This window comes from Hordeum vulgare, chromosome 6H (assembly GCF_904849725.1).
Source record: "Hordeum vulgare subsp. vulgare chromosome 6H, MorexV3_pseudomolecules_assembly, whole genome shotgun sequence".
NCBI classification, from domain to species: domain Eukaryota; kingdom Viridiplantae; phylum Streptophyta; class Magnoliopsida; order Poales; family Poaceae; genus Hordeum; species Hordeum vulgare.
The window spans coordinates 16,982,596-16,988,595 of record NC_058523.1 but is presented as its reverse complement, the minus strand read 5'-3'; positions in this window follow the sequence as shown (position 1 = coordinate 16,988,595).

The window sequence follows — 6,000 nt, the reverse complement described above, 5'->3', positions numbered from 1 at the left end:
ATGAGATGTTCCAAGAGCTGAAGCTAGTTTTTCAAGCTCATGCCCGTGTCGAGAGATATGAAGTCTCCGACAAGTTCTTCAGCTGTAAGATGGAGGAGAACAGTTCTGTCAGTGAGCACATACTCAAAATGTCTGGGTTACACGGTCGTCTGACTTCACTTGGAGTCGAACTTCCGGATGATGCTATCATTGACAGAATCCTCCAGTCTCTCCCACCAAGCTACAAAGGCTTTGTGCTTAACTACAACATGCAAGGGATGGAGAAAACCATTCCCGAGTTGTACTCGATGCTCAAGTCTGCAGAAGTAGAAATCAAGAAGGAGCATCAAGTGTTGATGGTCAACAAGACCACTAGTTTCAAGAAAGGCAGGGGTAAGAAGAACTTCAAGAAAGACGGCAAAGCTGTTGCCGCGCCCGGTAAGCCAGATGCCGGGAAGAAGAAAAAGAACGGACCCAAGCCTGAGACTGAGTGCTTCTACTGCAAGGGAAAAGGTCACTGGAAGCGGAACTGCCCCAAATACTTAGCGGACAAGAAGGCCGGCAACGTTAAAGGTATATATGATATACATGTTATTGATGTGTACCTTACCAGCGCTCGTAGTAGCTCCTGGGTATTTGATACCGGTGCTGTTGCTCACATTTGCAACTCAAAGCAGGAACTGCGGAATAAGCGGAGACTGGCCAAGGACGAGGTGACGATGCGCGTCGGGAATGGTTCAAAGGTCGATGTGATCGCCGTCGGCACGCTACCTCTACATCTACCGTCGGGATTAGTTTTAAACCTTAATAATTGTTATTTAGTACCAGCTTTAAGCATGAACATTGTATCAGGGTCTTGCTTAATGCGAGACGGCTACTCATTTAAGTCAGAGAATAATGGTTGTTCTATTTATATGAGTGATATGTTTTATGGTCAGGCTCCGCTCGTGAATGGTTTATTCTTGATGAATCTCGATCGTGATGTTACACATATTCATAGTGTGAGTACCAAAAGATGCAAAGTTGATAATGATAGTCCCGCATACTTGTGGCACTGCCGCCTTGGTCATATCGGCATTAAGCGCATGAAGAAGCTCCATACTGATGGACTGCTAGAGTCTCTTGACTTTGAATCATTTGACACATGCGAACCGTGCCTCATGGGCAAGATGACTAAGACTCCATTCTCAGGAATAATGGAGAGAGCAACCGACTTATTGGAAATAATACATACCGATGTGTGTGGTCCAATGAACATTGAAGCTCGCGGTGGTTATCGTTATGTTCTCACTCTCACCGATGATTTGAGTAGGTATGGGTATATCTACTTGATGAAGCACAAATCTGAGACGTTTGAAAAGTTCAAAGAATTTTAGAGTGAGGTTGAGAATCAACGTGACAGAAAAATTAAATGTCTACGATCTGATCGTGGAGGAGAATATTTGAGTCACGAGTTTGGCACACACCTAAGAAAGTGTGGAATCGTTTCACAACTAACGCCGCCTGGCACACCGCAGCGCAACGGAGTGTCTGAACGTCGTAATCGCACCTTTTTAGATATGGTACGATCTATGATGTCTCTCACCGACTTGCCTCTATCATTTTGGGGATACGCATTAGAAACTGCAGCATTCACTTTAAATAGGGCACCGTCTAAATCCGTTGAGACGACACCGTATGAACTGTGGTTTGGCAAGAAACCTAAGTTGTCGTTTCTTAAAGTTTGGGGCTGCGATGCTTATGTGAAGAAGCTTCAACCAGAAAAGCTCGAACCCAAAGCGGAGAAATGCGTATTCATAGGATACCCTAAGGAAACTATTGGGTATACCTTCTATCTTAGATCCGAAGGTAAAACCTTTGTTGCCAAGAACGGATCCTTTCTAGAGAAAGAGTTTCTCTCGAAAGAAGTAAGTGGGAGGAAGGTAGAACTTGATGAGGTAATTACACCCCCTCTCGAACAGGAAAGTAGCGCAACGCAAGAAGTTGTTCCTGTGGTGCCTACACCAACTGAAGAGGAAGTTAATGATGATGATCATGAAGCTTCGGATCAAGTTACTACTAAACCGCGAAGGTCCACAAGGGTACGCTCCGCACCAGAGTGGTACGGCAACCCTGTGATGGAAATCATGTTGTTAGACAACGGTGAACCTTCGAACTATGAAGAAGCGATGGCGGGCCCGGATTCCAACAAATGGCTTGAGGCCATGAAATCCGAGATAGGATCCATGTATGAGAACAAAGTATGGACTTTGGTGGACTTGCCCGATGACCGGCGAGCCATAGAAAATAAATGGATCTTCAAGAAGAAGACTGATGCAAATGGTAATGTAACCGTTTACAAAGCTCGACTTGTCGCAAAGAGTTTTCGACAAATTCAAGGAGTTGACTACGAGGAGACTTTCTCTCCCGTAGCGAAGCTGAAATCAATCCGAATCATGTTAGCAATTGCCGCCTTTTATGATTATGAAATTTGGCAAATGGACGTCAAAACAGCATTCCTTAACGGGAATCTTAAGGAAGAGTTGTATATGATGCAACCAGAAGGTTTTGTCGACCCTAAGGGTGCTAACAAAGTGTGCAAGCTCCAGCGCTCCATCTATGGGCTGGTGCAAGCATCTCGGAGTTGGAACATTCACTTTAATGAGGTGATTAAAGCGTTTGGGTTCATACAGGTTTACGGAGAAGCCTGTCTGTACAAGAAAGTGAGTGGGAGCTCTGTAGCTTTCCTCGTACTATATGTGGATGACATATTATTGATGGGGAATGATATAGAGATGTTGGAGAGCATAAAGGCCTACTTGAACAAGAGTTTTTCAATGAAGGACCTTGGAGAAGCTGCATACATATTAGGCATCAAGATCTATAGAGATAGATCGAGACGCCTCATAGGTCTTTCGCAAAGTACATACCTTGACAAGATATTGAAGAAATTCAATATGGAAAACTCAAAGAAAGGGTTCTTGCCAGTTTTGCAAGGTATGAGATTGAGTAAGACTCAGTCGCCGACCACGGCAGCAGATAGAGAGAAGATGAGTTTTGTCCCCTACGCTTCAGTCGTGGGCTCTCTAATGTATGCCATGTTGTGTACCAGACCTGATATAAACCTTGCGATAAGCTTGGTAGGGAGGTACCAAAGTAATCCCGGTACGGAACACTGGACAGCAGTCAAGAATATCCTTAAGTACCTGAAAAGGACTAAGGAAATGTTTCTCGTTTATGGAGGTGACGAAGAGCTCGTCGTAAAGGGTTACGTCGATGCTAGCTTCGACACAGATCCGGATGACTCTAAGTCACAAACCGGATACGTATATGTGTTGAATGGTGGGGCAGTGAGCTGGTGCAGCAGCAAGCAAGAAGTCGTGGCAGCATCTACATGTGAAGCGGAGTACATAGCTGCTTCAGAAGCGGCTCATGAAGGAATTTGGATGAAGGAGCTCATCACCGACCTTGGAGTGGTTCCAAGCGCGTCGGGTCCTATGACACTCTTCTATGATAACACTGGAGCCATTGCCATAGCCAAAGAGCCCAGGTTTCACCGGAAGACGAAGCACATCAAGCGCCGCTACAACTCCATCCAGGACCATGTCCAAACTGGAGTGATAGATATTTGTAAAGTACACACGGATCTGAATATTGCAGACCCGTTGACTAAACCTCTTCCACGAGCAAAACATGATCAGCACCATAATGCTATGGGTGTTCGATACATCACAATGTAACTAGATTATTGTCTCTAGTGCAAGTGGGAGACTGTTGGAAATATGCCCTAGAGGCAATAATAAAATGGTTATTATCATATTTCCTTGTTCATGATAATCGTCTATCGTTCATGCTATAATTGTATTAACAGGAAACACTAATACATGTGTGAATGAATAGATCACAATGTGTCCCTAGCAAGCCTCTAGTTAGCTAGCTCGTTAGTCAATAGATGATCATGGTTTCCTGATCATGGACATTGGATGTCATTGATAACGGGATCACATCATTGGGAGAATGATGTGGTGGACAAGACCCAATCCTAAGCCTAGCACTAGATCGTATTGTTCGTATGCTAATGCTTTTCTAATGTCAAGTATCTTTTCCTTCGACCGTGAGATTGTGCAACTCCCGGATACCGTAGGAGTGCTTTGGGTGTATCAAACGTCACAACGTAACTGGGTGACTATAAAGGTGCACTACGGGTACCTCCGAAAGTGTCTGTTGGGTTGGCACGAATCGAGATCGGGATTTGTCACTCCGTGTGACGGAGAGGTATCTATGGGCCCACTCGGTAGAACATCATCATGAGCTCAATGTGACTAAGGAGTTAGTCACACGATGACGTGCTACGGAACGAGTAAAGAGACTTACCGGCAACGAGATTGAATAAGGTATAGGTATACCGACGATCGAATCTCGGGCAAGTTCTATACCGACAGACAAAGGGAATCGTATACGGGATTGATTGAATCCTTGACATCGTGGTTCATCCGATGAGATCATCGTGGAGCTGGTGGGAGCCACCATGGGTATCCAGACCCCGCTGATGGTTATTGGCCAGAGAGGTGTCTCGGTCATGTCTGCCTGTCTCCCGAACCCGTAGGGTCTACACACTTAAGGTTCGATGACGCTAGGGTTATAGGGAATTGTTATACGAGATTACTGAAAGTTGTTCGGAGTCCCGGATGAGATCCCGGACGTCACGAGGAGCTCCAGAATGGTCCGGAGGTAAAGATTGATATATAGGACGGATGGTTTCGGACACCGGAAGTGTTTCGGGCATCACCGGTAACGTACCGGGACCACCGGGACCACCGGAGGTGGTCCCGGGGGACCACCGAAGGGGGGCTGCGACCCCAAGAGGTAAGATGGGCTAAGTGGGGGTGGGAACCAGCCCCTAGTTGGGCTGGTGCGCCTCCCCACTCAGCCCATGGCGCAGGGGAAAGAAAAAGAGGGGGGGAACCCTAACTTAGGTGGGCCTTAGGCCCACCAGAGGGGTGCGCCACCCCTCCTCCCCATCTGGCAGCCACAAACCCCATCTGGGAGGGCTGCCGCACCCCCTAGGGTGGGAACCCTAGGGGTGGCACCCCCTCTCCCCTTCCCCTATATATAGTGGGCACTTTTGGCCTTTGGAGAACGCAGTTTTCCCTCTCCCTCGGCGCAGCCCTGCACTTCTTCCTCCTCCTCTCTGCCGGCGCTTGGCGAAGCCCTGCCGGGAGACCTCGTCTCTCCACCAACACCACGCCGTCGTGTTGCTTGTCTTCTTCCCCAACCTCTCCCTCCTCCTTGCTGGATCAAGGTGCGGGAGACGTCACCGGGCTGCACGTGTGTTGAACGCGGAGGTGCCGTTGTTCGGCACTAGATCGGAATCGCTGCGAGTACGACTCCATCAACCGCGTTCTAGCAACGCTTCCGCTTAGCGATCTTCAAAGGTACGAAGATGCTCTTACCCCTCTCTCGTTGCTGGTCTCTCCATAGGAAGATCTGAACATGCGTAGGAAATTTTTTGAATTTATGCTACGTTACCCATCACGTAGATCACTCATCCCCTCTCGTAGATGGACATCACCATGATAGGTCTTCGTGCGCGTAGGAAATTTTTTGTTTCCCATGCGACGTTCTCCAACGGCCCCCTTTGCCTCCTTTGCCCTACCTCTTTCGCCTATAAATTCCTTAAAATCCCGAAACCAACAGGGAGAGCCACGAAAATACTTTTCCACCGCCGCAAGCTTCTGTCTCCGCGAGATCCCATCTGGGGACCGTTCTGGTGCCCTGTCGAAGGGGGATTCGGACACGGAGGGCTTCTTCATCAACACCATTGCCTCTCCGTTGATGCGTGAGTAGTTCACCATAGACCTTCGGGTCCATAGCTAGTAGCTAGATGGCTTCTTCTCTCTCTTGGATCTTCAATACAAAGTTCTCCATGATCTTCATGGAGATCTATCCAATGTAACTTTATTTTGCTGTGTGTTTGTCGAGATCCGATGAATTGTGAATTTATGATCAGATTATCTATGAATATTATTTGAGTCTCCTCTG